Source organism: Falco cherrug, chromosome 4 (assembly GCF_023634085.1).
Source record: "Falco cherrug isolate bFalChe1 chromosome 4, bFalChe1.pri, whole genome shotgun sequence".
In the NCBI taxonomy this organism is placed as follows: Eukaryota; Metazoa; Chordata; class Aves; order Falconiformes; family Falconidae; genus Falco; species Falco cherrug.
The window spans coordinates 53,477,476-53,491,192 of record NC_073700.1 but is presented as its reverse complement, the minus strand read 5'-3'; the positions used below and the strand labels follow the sequence as shown (position 1 = coordinate 53,491,192).

Here is a 13,717-nt window from a genome sequence, read left to right as displayed (position 1 = left end):
TTACCAGGTAACTTCTGTGCCCTGAAGGTGACCCTAAAGACTCAAGGAGTTTGGATCCTGAGAACTTTCAAAAGCCAACTCTGAGCTAAAGGCTGCAGGAGTGCTACATAAGTGTGCTACCATAAGCAGTTAAATTTGCTGTGCTACAGAGGAAAGGGAGTGGAAATGTAGCCCTGCTGGAACAGAAGAACTTGGGTTAAAACTCTCCTAGGGCTCTGGTATGGGTCCAATATCAATGTTATTCTCCTGCGTGAACAATGGTACTGATGCTACCAGAAACACTCGTGATTATGGGCATGCAAGTTGGGAGCCATGCCTGGGATACCAGTAACATCCCTGAAAGACTGGGATGGAAAAGATTTTCTACTGTTTAGCAAAGCATTTCCACACCTGCTTGATCCAAGTATATACTTTGCAAAGCAATATCGGGTCTTTCTAAGCAGGTTGAAGTGTTTTAAAAATAAATTATTAGAATGGCTGCCAGTGTCCTTCTGGATATTAATTTAGAGTATCTTCACCTTACTTTCACAACAGTTTCAGTTTGGGAATTTTCAAAAATGGTGCTGTATTTTCACAAAACAGCGCCAGCTTTGCTGTACTGTCACAAGGATATGGAGAGCCTGCTTTGGCCATCAGTCTGTGAATTGCCTTGGTTAAAGTGAACAGTGTGAAATTAAAAAAAAAACAAACCAACAAAAAACCCCAACAAAACAACACAACTTGAATGCAAATTCTGTGCTCAGTCTGTTGAAAGGAGTGTCCATGAACTATTATGTTGGTTAAAGCCTTAGAGACAAACAAGTCAGCTATGCAGAGAGATCAGCAGATATGTGGCTAATTAGATAGATTTTTAAAGTGTTTTTACTGGTGCTTCTAATAATAACCTTGATTACTAAAACTGAAGGGATTTTTAGAGTATAATTTCCTTTTATTCTAATTAAATCTCTTGATTGACTTTTCTGCTCAGAATTAATGACAAACAGAAACCTGCCTGGGCAGTGTGTATTTCTGTTTACATTCAATTTTGCGATGTGGTTTTCATTTGGGAACATCCTGGTGTGTTTGAACTATCAACAAGGCAGTCAGGGAACATGCCTTCATTGCTCTGACAGAAAAAAAAGTGCAAGAATTCTATCATTGCTGGAGTTCGGAAGAAAATTAGCTTGACTTTATCACTTCTTTAGGCTGGGATAAAAAATGCTTTAAAGTGTCTGTCCTTTTATGGAAGAAAACCAGCTGCAGCCAGTTTGCTCCCTTCCTGGTGGTCCAGAGGGGACAGAAGTGAAAAGGAGACGGACATTCAGATGGTCAGGTACCACAACTATTTGTAGTCAGCTTTGCTGACTGTGCATAAACTAGCCTTTACAAATCAGTGCTTCCCAGGCAAGTAAGACACAGGGACATTCACTTCTGGAGCTCAAATGACTCTAGGTAAGAATCTAGAACCAAGATAACCAGCTCAGCCCTCCAGTAAATGAACTTTAGGTGGACAAGGTAGAAGGTGCCTGGGAAAGCAAAGAATTTGCAGCTGATTTCCTAAACTTAGATGCCTCTTTCCACCTCAGTTGCACTTTTAGGAGAATATTAATCTCACTTAACATTAGAGGACAATTCATCCTACCCAAGGGAGGTAAGATGAGACAAATAGCATGAACTGTCCTCCAGAAGCACGTCTCTCTTTCCATTGCATTGAAAGAGGGAGGAAGGCAGCTCGCGTTAACCATAATCTTTGTTCATGTCACCTGCTTTCTAATGTCTGCAACATGGACATCTCCAGCTGATCTGCTCAGCCCAACCTGCTTTTTCAATTAGTCAGTGGAGAGAAACAGGCACTTCTAGGGCATGGTTCATCTGCCCATTTTAGATGTCTGCTTTGGGATGAGGCGAATCATGGCCTTGCCTCCATTGACTGTATTGGCTAGGCTATCAAGACAGCCTGGGTGACTGGTTGAGTGGGATATGTCTGCACTGTAAAAGTCTCCAGATGAATCATGCCATGATACCAAACAACTGGAATGGCTAGGTTCCTTGAAAAAGTCCCACCCAGGAAAGCTAAGTGCTGTGTTGAAGCCCATGCAAAGAGCTCAGCTGTAGGAAGGAGGCAAGCTCCTGCAGGAGCCTGCAGGAACCCACAGGAGAAGACCAAGAAAAAGGACCCAGATAACTTGTTTTCCCTATCTAAGTGGCTTGATGTGGGTTTTCTTGAGCTTGAGATTAATTCAGGGAACAACTAGTGGCAGAAAAGCACCTGTGAAATGGAGCCCATGCCAAGCCAAAGGGTGTTTGCACTTTGACTGCACTGTGTACAGTTTTGTCTCATTGTTAAGCTATATACAAACACTGGATCAAAGTTTCTGGACTGAAGACACATTTTAAAACACCTTCTCAGGTTTCAGAGGACTTGTTGAGTGTGTTGCCTCTGTGGTCTTGTTGGGAATGTGGAGTCTTAGGGTGCCACATCTCTAAATCTCAATCTGTTCAACCCCCTGAGGACTGGCAGTTGGGAGGTATTCATAGATTCCATCTTCAGGCTTGGGAGCTAGATGGTCCTATCTCTGTAAACAATGGGAGAGATAGATGCCTTCATCAAAGCCTCTAGAGAAGAGCACTTAGTTGCTTTTATTCATCCTTCAGAGAACAATTCAGCCACTGACTACACAGGGAGTCCAGGATGTGGACACTTTCCAGTGTCTAAAGTTAACTTTAGTGGAAACATCTGTGGAGTTTGTTCCCACATCAACTGGAGTCACCATCATCCCTCCTAAAGCTTTCAGAAGCACCCTGTCCAGTTCCCACCAAAGATAAAGTATCCACAGAGATAGAATCAACCTGCTGTAGGCTCCATCCATCATGTTGTGAAGCCAGGAGGACTTTCTTGAGCTATTTAATAGGACCTGGATGAAACTTTGGGATTCCAGTCTCATAAACTTTAATTATGTGAACAGCCAAACTCATGCCTGTCTATGTTTTTTGATGGTTACTACAGTGGCAGAGTGAAAATACCAGTCATCGGAAGAGGAGTTTATAGGTTGGTGCCCTCAACTATTCGTTTCCGTTGCTGGGAAGATCATCTAAGATTAAAAAAAAATAAAAACATGTAGAAATACTTTTAATTGCTTTTTACACTGCTCCCTTCTCAATACAGCAGGAAAACAGTCACACCTTGCTTTGATCTATGTTACAGTCTGGAAAGTTTAATCTGCAAAAGACAATCTCCAGCAGGAGTCTTGTTCTCAAGGTGTCATCAGGCACTGAGACAGTGTAATGTAAATTTGGCACTCCATGGAGGAGTGTGTAGTCACTTGACTTCCAGCTGAAGATACAGGGTGGAAGCTCAAAACATCTCTCCATGAAGAGTGCCTCTGCTGTTAGATGTAGCTAAGCACACTCCCCTTCCTAGCACGCTTGCAGACTCTGGAGTGTGATAACATCTAACAGAGCACCCTCTTTTGGTATCTGCTTTGCTTCCAGCTTCCAGATGTAAACACTTTCTCCCTCCATCTAAAGTCAATTTATCTTTAGGAGAACCAAATTCTTTCAGTTTCCTGTCCTTTTTATTGATCATGAGGTATGAACCTTATGAACCTCCCAACCCTCCCCTCCCCCTACAAAAAAACACCACCACCACAACCACCAAAACCTTTAGAAAAGATTGGGAAAGTCTATAAAGATCAGAATCTCATTTTGCTGTTACTCAACTCTCTAGTAGCTCCCATCATTCATTTTTTTCTCACTGTTTCCAATGATTAAACCTGTCTTTTGCATTTTTCCACTCTCCTGTGATCTGCTTCTCAGCTGTCTTCTGCATGTGGGTGGTTTTGAAAATGTGATGTTGAAAAATGAGCCAAGTGTCACCTATTGTGGCCTAACCAGGCATCAGCTTCAAACTTCTTAAGCACCAAGACTTCCCAGATGCATTGACACCAACCTCTCCTTTTCCACTGGAGAATTCATGCAGCACTCCAGTGTACAAACACATCCCCAGAACAGGTACTGCTCAAGTCTGAACCAAGGGAAAGGGTCAACGAGCTGTTCTTTCCAAGCCAATTAGCCTTTTCTTCTCATTAGTTCAGGAGGAGGCATGAAAACACTGTTCTGTATGTCCACAGCCAAAGTTCTTGGCTTATCTTTAAGCCTTGCATGCCCTGAAGTGTTTAATTCAACCTTCAGTGAGCATTTTTCTTTGCCAACACACCTAGAGAGCTCTTAATTTCCCTTATCTCAATCTATCTGCTCCTTCAGCAGAGCCGTTGTAAATAAGTACCTGGCCACCTTCTCAATAAATTACATGTACTCTGCCTTTTGGAATGGACAGCCAGTTTATGAGGAAGAAATATGCAGGAAATACATGCTCATAGCTTTTTCAGAAAAAGAGAAAGCTTCAGTTCTGGATGACCTAGCTGTACAGCACCACTTACTGACTTTTCAAGGTCACTACCTTCTCAGTGTGGCTGTCAAAAGTCCTTGACACATCGGTGGCAGCATATAGCAGCACATACATCTACTTGCTTCTTCCTGAATTCTGTTGTTCTTGAACATTGCAGGAGTTCTATTTTGCTATTCATCTTGGAGAGGCCTTTTGCTGGCTCCAAGTGCTGCTGAGAGCTTCCTCAGCAAACGTCCTTCTGGGGTCCCCGACACAGGTAAAATAACTGCATTTATTAATGTTGGACAGCTAGAGTGTAACTTGTCTAATGACCCAGGATAAGACCCAGAAAGCACCAAAGTGCCCACTGAATATTGAGAACTGAGCAATAGCAATGCCTTAGCTCTCTTGTCTTACACAGAAGCAAGGTGGCAGACGGTCCTGCTGAAGAAGTTAAATCAAAGGATGTCCACCTGCTTACAACAGATTTATGTTTGCTAGCAGATGCCCTAGGTTTTCTTCTGTGCTGCTCCCTTTGTGTGGGATCCCCTAACGACAGGATGTCACACCTCCTCCCAGTCCTTTCTCATTATCTCTTCAGATTTCCAGAGGTTCATCTCACTCTAATGTCCTTTCTTGCTCCTTTTGGCTGCCTTTCTGTGGTGCCACAACTCTTTGAAGATGGATCTCAGCCACATGATGAAGGAGGGGGCAAGATGTGCAGAGCTAAAAAGATGCAGACTCAATAACACGCCCTTGGTATTATGATACTACAATACTGAAATGAAGAAGGTGGCTGGAGAAGTCTTCGTAGGTTCTGTCAAGCTACAAGGAAAACCTATCAAGGGTTGTCTCACACTTCCTGGTACTAGACCAGAAGGGCTCTCAGGGAAGCTGCTAGCAAGTGATGAGTGGAAGGTCCTTGCTCCATCCCACAGCATCCCAGTTAGGCCCTCTGTGGTGCCCCAACCACAATCTCCCATGGGCTGGTGAGGTTGACCAGCATGAACTTCATGTATCTGAGGCTGCCTAAAAACAAATATGGGGAGAAATAAGCAACTGGGGGGCTGTGAAGTTTCAAAAAGAGTGGAGGCTGCCATGAATGGTAAATGGCACCTGGATGTTCAAGAGGCTCATGGGACAGGATCTGTAAGTCAGCCTTGATTCAGTTCCCACAAACCCTCACCACACAGGGCTGGCATACACGATGGAGGAACTAAGGTGCCCACCTAACAGGGACAGCTGGAACATTAGTTAGCAGAATGATGTCCTTCTCCATTTAAAATGATGGGGTTTGTCAAGCTGGGAAGGATACCCCAGAGCTAGGGACCAGACACAGGAGACATAGTTGAGCCTACTGTGTCTTTTACACTCTGATAGCATACATCAGCTCCCAGCTCCATGAAAGTCTTCTGTAGAGACTTGAACCACCAACCTAGAGGCCAGGTGGCTGGACAGGTAGAAGAAATAAGTCTACACTTGTATAATGGTGTTCTTTTACGCAGAAAAACACCAGTGTTCTAGCATATGTTGTGTTTATTTTTCCGTTTTCCTAAGAAAATGAAAATAAAACCTGGAGAAGTTTTGGAATGGAAAGAAAGGAAATGGAACTTGACAAACCCCATCATTTTAAATGGAGAAGGACATCTTCTGCTAACTAATGTTCCTCCTGGGTGGAAGGGATTTTCTTCTCTGACATTAAAACTATCCCAGACCCAGGCAATTACAGAATGTGGACAATAATATGATTTTTAATTAACTTTTTAGTTGAAAGTTTGAAAACCAACTTAACATAGATCAGCAAAGCAATAAGTTTAGCATTAGAAGACATGAATCAAGATTGTAATGAAAAAGATTTTTTTCAGTGTGAGGGGTTTTTTTTGTTGTGTATTGTCCACTAATAACGAAACCTCGATGTAAGCAGTCTAACACTAATTACCAAAGTGCCATATTTTAGTTCAGAAATTATGAGTGTGTAACATTGATTGCAGTGAGGCCTTCAGCTTTTGGTCTCCGAGGATCTGGCTATTGGCAGACTATTGCTAAGAGGTTCACAAAAAGAACTAAGAAATCCAGCCCTGTTGTTAGATCAAATTCACTGTGCAGGTGTCCATCCTTCCTTTTCCTTTCAGTCTGGAAAAAAAAAAAGACTGAAACCTACTGGATTAACTGTTCTTTCCACCTCTCTTGTTAGATATCTCCTCTTCCATCGTAGAGAGGAGTACAAGAGCTATATTTAAATTCTTTTTCTCTTCTAGCCCAGAAAGTATGTACATAATTTTGTGGCTGGGTCCGATCCTGCAAACACGCAGGCATGGAGGTAGCTTTTCTCCCATGAATAATTCCCTCACCCTTGCCCTGCATTAATAATAACGATGGTGATGATGATGCAGTATTGTATTTCTCTAGCACCTTTCATCAGAGGATCTCTAAGTGTGGGACTCATCTCACTCGACTTTGACCATTTAAAAGTTAGGCATCTCAGCCAAGTTAGCTGTCTACTAGAGTCCATGGAGCAAGATCAGCATCTCCAGAGAGCAATTCAGCCCATCCTAAGATAGGTGCCTCAGATAGGTGGGCTGAATCACTGGAGATGCCTAGGAGGCGGAACTGGCTGTGGAAAAGCGATGAGCATAAACTAGACACCTTGTTTTTAGCAAGCTAAAAGGGACCAGGAATCTCACCTTTTTGCTGAAAAAGGTAGTGCCTGGAGGGCTGGGAAGAGGACACCAAGGAAAGCCTTGGCCAAGAGATATGTGGCAGCCACCTCTCGTGTGGATCATGGCAGCTTATTTATAACACCCAATACAAGTTTGGGTCTGGATTTGGAAAACAGCATGCTCAATGGCAACTTTGAGTGGATGTTAAAGCAGAGTGTAATTATCTGAGCTGAGGTTTGGCCAGGACAGTGAATTCCCACAGGAACTAAGGCACACCACAACACTCGGCAACTTCCACTCTAAGTGCAAGAGATGCTTCTTTGACTTTGTCTTCCCTTAGGATCTACAGAACAGCAGAGAAGAGAAGAGAAGAGAATATAAGTATTAACAACCCGGTTCCTTGCAAAAAGTCTCAGGAACTCTTTAATTACACTAGGCAATTAACTCCTCTGTTATACATGTCATCTGAGAAACAACCCATCTAGCAGAATAATGGCTCCTCAAACCACGCTTTCAAGCCTGGCTCCAGGACACAGTGACCCTGATATTGTTTCCATACCACATCCTACATCTGGGGTTTCTCCCTGGAGGTCTCTCTGCTGAGATCTGCCTCCATCCAGCTTCATTTATCTTACAAGATTTGCCAGGATCACAGTATTAGAGATGTATAAGCCTTAACATTTTAATCTGCCACCTACACTGCAGTTTATGAGAGCTGTAAATCTCGTGGTTATAATGAACTCATCTAATGATATTGCTGATGGATAAATTTACCTGGGATGAGGAACAACAGTTACTTGCAAATGAAAGAAGAGTAATTTAAAGTTTCATGTAAACACCTTTGCTGCCTTACTTCTGACTTCTCCCAGCCTAACCCCTATCAGGGTTTCATGACAAATGGAAAGTATGTATGTATGTATGTATGTGTTTGCAATGCAACAGCTGGCTGGCCTGGGAGAGAGCCTGCCCCTTTCCACCCAGTACGATGCCCATATACCTTGGGCATTGGAATCAACTTTTCAATGAAAATAGATCAAAATTTTTGGGTCAGGTATGCTAAGTTAGGAGAATGGAGGGAAGAGAGAAGGCAACTTATTAGGCAACAAAAAATACCTGCAGCATTTAAAGATATTTAGACTTGTACTATGAATTTCAATAGTAATTAGGAGTGTGGCTAGTCTTAACCCTCCTAGTTCCCCCCAGCCCCAAAGCATTCCAACTTGAACCTTTTTTAAATGATCAGCAATATAAGTTACATACTGTGGTTTCAAACCTCTCATTAACGCCCGTCCCCCTGAATTGAGGTCTGTTTGGGGCTATGTCAGTGCTAAATACCTTGAAGGACTGGGCTCAAAGACCTCAGATCCTTGTGAAGATTGGATTTGGACTTCTAAATTGCTTAAGTGCTTAAGTGCTTGGGGGAATTTTATCCTGAAACTACTCAGAGAGGAAGCCAATTTTGAAATGAGAACCATGGCTGGAAAGCTCCATCACTGTGGTGTTTAGGTAACCCTACAAGAACAATGGGATTTTCACCATCCACTGTTCCGATACAGCAAGTTACTTTTCCTCCAAGAGTGTATTCGGAATGTGCATGTGGTCATGCTAAGCTCACAGACGTACCCTCACTCTGTTGTGCACACACATGCGCGCACACACACACACACACACGTCTGCGAGTTCCTGCTTTGGCTTTCACTGAGTCATCAGGCTCACCAAATGTGTGAACTCACGCTATAATGTTCTCCCAGAAAAATAACAAATTGATTTCATTTTTACAGGCTACAGCATGCTATATAATTGGAGACACTGCCTTGTCAACTCAGACCGGTCTGACCCGACCAGAGACATTGCTTACAGCTGTTTACGGAGCCATAAAGTTTCCTCCTCTTTGTTTTTCCTTCCTTTTGCACTCTCTCTCTTTTTTTTTTTTTTTTCTTTTCTTTTTTCTTTCCCCTTCTCCCTCTAATGAATCCTACAGCTACTTTTTGTTCTGGCCATAGAACACTGCTAAGGAAAATGCAGGAAGCCCAGATTCAGAAAAGCACTTCAGCCTGTGCTTCAAGCAAACGCTGTAATCGATGGGACTTCAGCGCGTATTTAAACTTGAGCGTGTGTTTAAGGACTTTTATTGCACCAAGACAGGCAGTAAGGAATTTTCTGTCACACTTGTGTGTGCTTTTTTTTTTTTTTTTTAATTATCGATACCAAATTAGAGGGTTTGATTGAGCAATCTCAGGGACTGTTTCCTTTGTAGACCCAGAGCACAGCTCCAGTTGCATCAGGAATTTTGCCATTTCTCACTGTCGCTTGTCCAAACCCTGATCCCTTGAGGAAGAGCAAAGTCCCCCACTAGTTCATCTACTCTGCTAAAACTGCCAGTTAGGACTTGGCACATATGTTTTTTAACATGAATCTATTTCCCATACAAATACATATATATACCACTACACCCCCCCAAAATCTTCTGAGTATTTTTCACATATCTATGTCATTTGCCTCATTTGCCAAGCACTCAGAATAAGTTGAAGTTTTCTGACCATTGTAAAAATACGGTTTTATAGAGGGTGGTTTTGCATACAATTTTACTTCACGTAAAAATCTTTCATGTTTGTCTTAAAATACTCAGAACCTCAAAACTTTAGAAATATTGTGATTTCTGTGGAAAAAGAATCAAATGCTTGGTTTTCCAACCATGAAAAAGATGCTTCCATTTTGAACTACTGAACAGGGAAAAAAAAAATAAAAGAAAAAGATCCCAAACCCAAAAGGACTTTTCATCTAGTTGGACTGTCCTTCAAAATACCATTTAAGTACTTTGCAATAAATTAGGATTGTGCTTCCTTTCATATCATCCATTCATCATGGAATCTGCTTCTCCTTTGGTCTGAAATATCACAAGACTTATTCCATCCCTCTGCAAGGTTCAGGGACCGATTCAACTGGTCCAAAGTTGCACATAGCTACAAATACATCTTACACGCTCTTTGGGGACCATTTCTGTACACAGGATGCACTTAGGACTAAGGAGAATATTTATCTGGATTTTAGTCCAAACATGTATGGGAAAAGAATATGATACTCTGTCAGGGAAGAACAAAGATACATTGAAGCTTTTCAGCTCTATATTTTTCTTTTTTAATAAAATGGAAAGCAGTAGCGGGCAGAGACCTCCTTAACTTCTCCTTCCCTCTGCTTTGGAAGGGCTGCAGCAAAAGATGACCTGTTATTAGACAACAGAGAATCCACATGGAGGAAGGTCATAAGGAATAACCCAACCCAAAGGGAAATCAATCCTCATTTAGGGCTAAACTCCTGCAAGAACTACATGAGACAGAAGCTCAGACTTTTTTTGTTGCTTGTAAAACTATTCTTTGAAATGAAATGGCAATTTCTGCTGCAACAGAATAACTAGATTTTTTTTTTTTTTTTTTTTTTTGCAAAGAAACTACTTTGCATGGGAAAAAATCCTCATGGCTCCTTGACATGTTTCAGCTAGATCTCAGTAAAATTAAGGAGGTACAGACTGATGAGTCGCTCAAAGGTACAGGAAAAATGCCAGTGTATGTCCTGGCATTTGTATACACTTTGAGAGAGAGAAAAATTCTCTCTCAAAGATCATCTCTCACAACAGAAAGAATAACAACAGCAATAAAACCTGATGCAGAGAAAGAAGAGAAACATTTAATCTGCTTTAAGCACTGACTTCTACCACTGTTTGCAGATACCTCCTGTCTACTGAGATGGATGTATTGGATCTCCTTTATCCCAGAGTTTATTCTGGTGTGAATGGGACAGGTAGGGATGCTTCAGCCATAAGGCAGCTTCATTTTCTTGGGCTGCTAAGCAAAACATCTCAACTTCCTACGTCTATGTCAGTGACCTAATGCTAAGTCAAGGTTTAAAAATCTGTTTTTGACATAGGGAGCCCTATGTATATGTAATATGAACCTAATTAGCAACCGGCTGGCTTTTCCTAGCCATCTTCTTGGGCTTCTAAGTAACAAGCCACCCACTGCAAGGGTGTCTAGATCTCTTGGTTGAAAAAAGGTGATGTTGGTGAAAAGCTCTTCCAGTCTTTCGAATGATCATGCAACAGGCCTGGTCTGATTTCCTGGAACACATCTGGAGAATAATTGTACCATGTGTACATCACCAGACAACGCAGAGAAGGACCAAGCTTTCTTCTCCAGGCTCCTCTCTCCAATCTTGCTGGAGTTTGGTGTTTGCACACCAGGAGCTGTGGCTCAAAGAGTTTCTTCTCCAGGTGACTCAGCAGATGCCGTGCCTTGATGTTCCTCAGAAAAACATAACTGTTCTCCAGCCTAGTAACTTCTCAGTGCAACTGGTGACTCAGTGCCTGGCTGAAAAAAGGCTGGCGGTGGTCAGGCTGATGAACGGGGAAGAAACTCAGGTGAGAGAGGAAGCATGTAGGAGGGGTAGGATTTAGAGGAAAGAGAGTGGGAAGATAGTTGTCCTTGGAGCAGGAGAAACTAACACAGATCTCTGACTTGGAGGATGAACTAAGATGCTGGGTGAAGAGCGAACAACCATAGCAAGGGGCTCGTTTTCCCTGGTTGGTGAGGGCAGATGAGCCCTGAGTGCTTGGGGCAAGAAGCCTCCTGCAGAAGGACTCCGGCAGGGTGGCAGCAGCCGGAGCCGCACCTGAGAGCTCACCGCAGCACCAGAACCTTAATGATTTCTTTCTGAGAGTGGCTGGGGAAATGCAGACAGGCTGCCAGATAGTGATCAGCTCGCGGAGGGGTGATCACTATTAGGCAAAGATACCAGCTTTGACATGCAGCAAGGGAAACGGCCAAGAATTTGGGAAAGCAATCCCAGCTTTCTGCTGCATGTTCCTCTGCCAAGATACCTCCTGTGTTTACTTTAGAAGCCAGAGATGAGCCCTCCTCTTCATCATCATCATCATCATCATCATCATCATCATCATCATCATCATCAACATCATCAAAATAAAGCTGCAGGGTCACTCAGTTTAGCAGATGGATTCCTTCCAGCTTGGATTTCTCTTCGTTACCTGCCGCACCAATACACTGATGTATCTGGGGGATTATGCAATGCTAATTATTAGGTTTCACAGGAGATCTGAACAGTGACAATGGGAGGCTGTGGGAAGGAAGCTCCGCTGGAGAAAATCAAGTCAACCTGTGGATCTCACGTGGAACCTGGGGACTTTGCTCAGGTCTAAGAGTAACCACAGGGACAGCACAGCCCTCTGCAGCAGGAGCTCGCTGCTTGCCAGCAGGCTGCTCTCACCATGCAGCAGAAGCAGCTCTGTCTCACCAAAGAGCTGCAGCCGCAATCAACCAGACGCTCGCTCTCTAGTTTTCAGCTTTCTCATGCTTATAGACCCTAAATATCTCTTGGTGCCTATCATAACAGGGTCAGAGACAGAAAGTCTGAGGGAATATTCCCTTGCATTTCTTTTCTAATCAAAACCTTAAGCTCTGGATGTGACTGTGCTGAAATCCTCAAAAGCCGAAGCTCCCCCAAAGCTTCTTGTGCGTTTTTGCAGTTTTCTTCCATGATGCACAGGTAGCATACAGAACACTAAACCTGTGCCCTTGTTGGGTTTAACCTACTAAGGTTTTATTTTTTACTTTAAAAAAATGAAGTGCTTTACTGCTGTAAAAGTAGCTTGTTTTCCACATTGAAACAACCTCTAGCATTATGATTTTTTACTATAGTCCTGCATGCATTAGAATACTGAACAGTAGAAATCTAAAGGAGATATTTTGACTGGCCAGAATTATTTAATTGAACAAATCACTCAGAATTTTGGCAACTTTTTTTGATTAAGAAACAAAGAAATTTCCAACTGTCCATATTGCCAGGAAAAAAGAAAATTCAGTGTTCAAGGATTTTTACAGCAACAACATATTAAGTGTGATACAGATGTTACAACTGCTATCTTAGAAGGCTTTGCACAACTCTGGCTTTTACTACAATGCTCAACTAACTAATTAATGGCCCTCAGTTTCACAAATTGTCATCGAGGTTCAGAATTCAGCAGGAGTGAGAAGGGATCAGGTATTTTACACAAAGCAGGAACACCTGGAGACTTGATAGCACAGGGTTTTAAAGGTTTCTAAGCCCTTCATCTACAGGACGTTAGCCCACTTATAACCTTATATGGGAGGGCAAACAGGAAGTTTCCTTTGGAAGGAAGAATTTATTCCTTAACTGCAAGGCTGAAAATGGCAATGGAAGCAAAACCACCAACACAAGAAAATGTTTATCCTTGATGCCACCATCAGATGTTTTCTGCCTTCTGCAGAGACACACCTATTGACACATCCTTGTCTGTGGAGGCACAATTTAAAATTTCTCTGCTCTAGTGCACCCAAGCATTGACCAGAAACATTGAATGCCCTCAAGGAACTCTCTCTTACATCTTTTTTTCTTACTAATACTGACTAATGATATCTGGAGATCAGAAGCTCAGAACTAGGTGGGTACAAATTTCCAAAACCTGGGGAGGTGTTTCAAGACATGGGAGGATCAGTTTGGTTGGCTGCACATGGGCATCTCATACCCTTCCAGCTACGTTTGGGGTTCCTACCTGGCTCCCAGCTGCCACACCAAAAGGGCACAGGTCATCTTCTCTAGGACCTGGGTGGTAGCTGCCAGGCCCATTTGGGTGTCTTGGGTGCCACCATGAATCTATGGC

At 42.7% G+C, this 13,717-nt stretch overlaps 1 protein-coding gene across 1 annotated transcript in view; it reads right to left on the bottom strand.

Annotated features, from left to right (window-relative positions):
• The window catches only part of WNT3A (Wnt family member 3A), a 91,695-nt gene that overhangs the window by 41,455 nt on the left and 36,523 nt on the right, over nt 1–13,717 (bottom strand). The window lies entirely within an intron of this gene.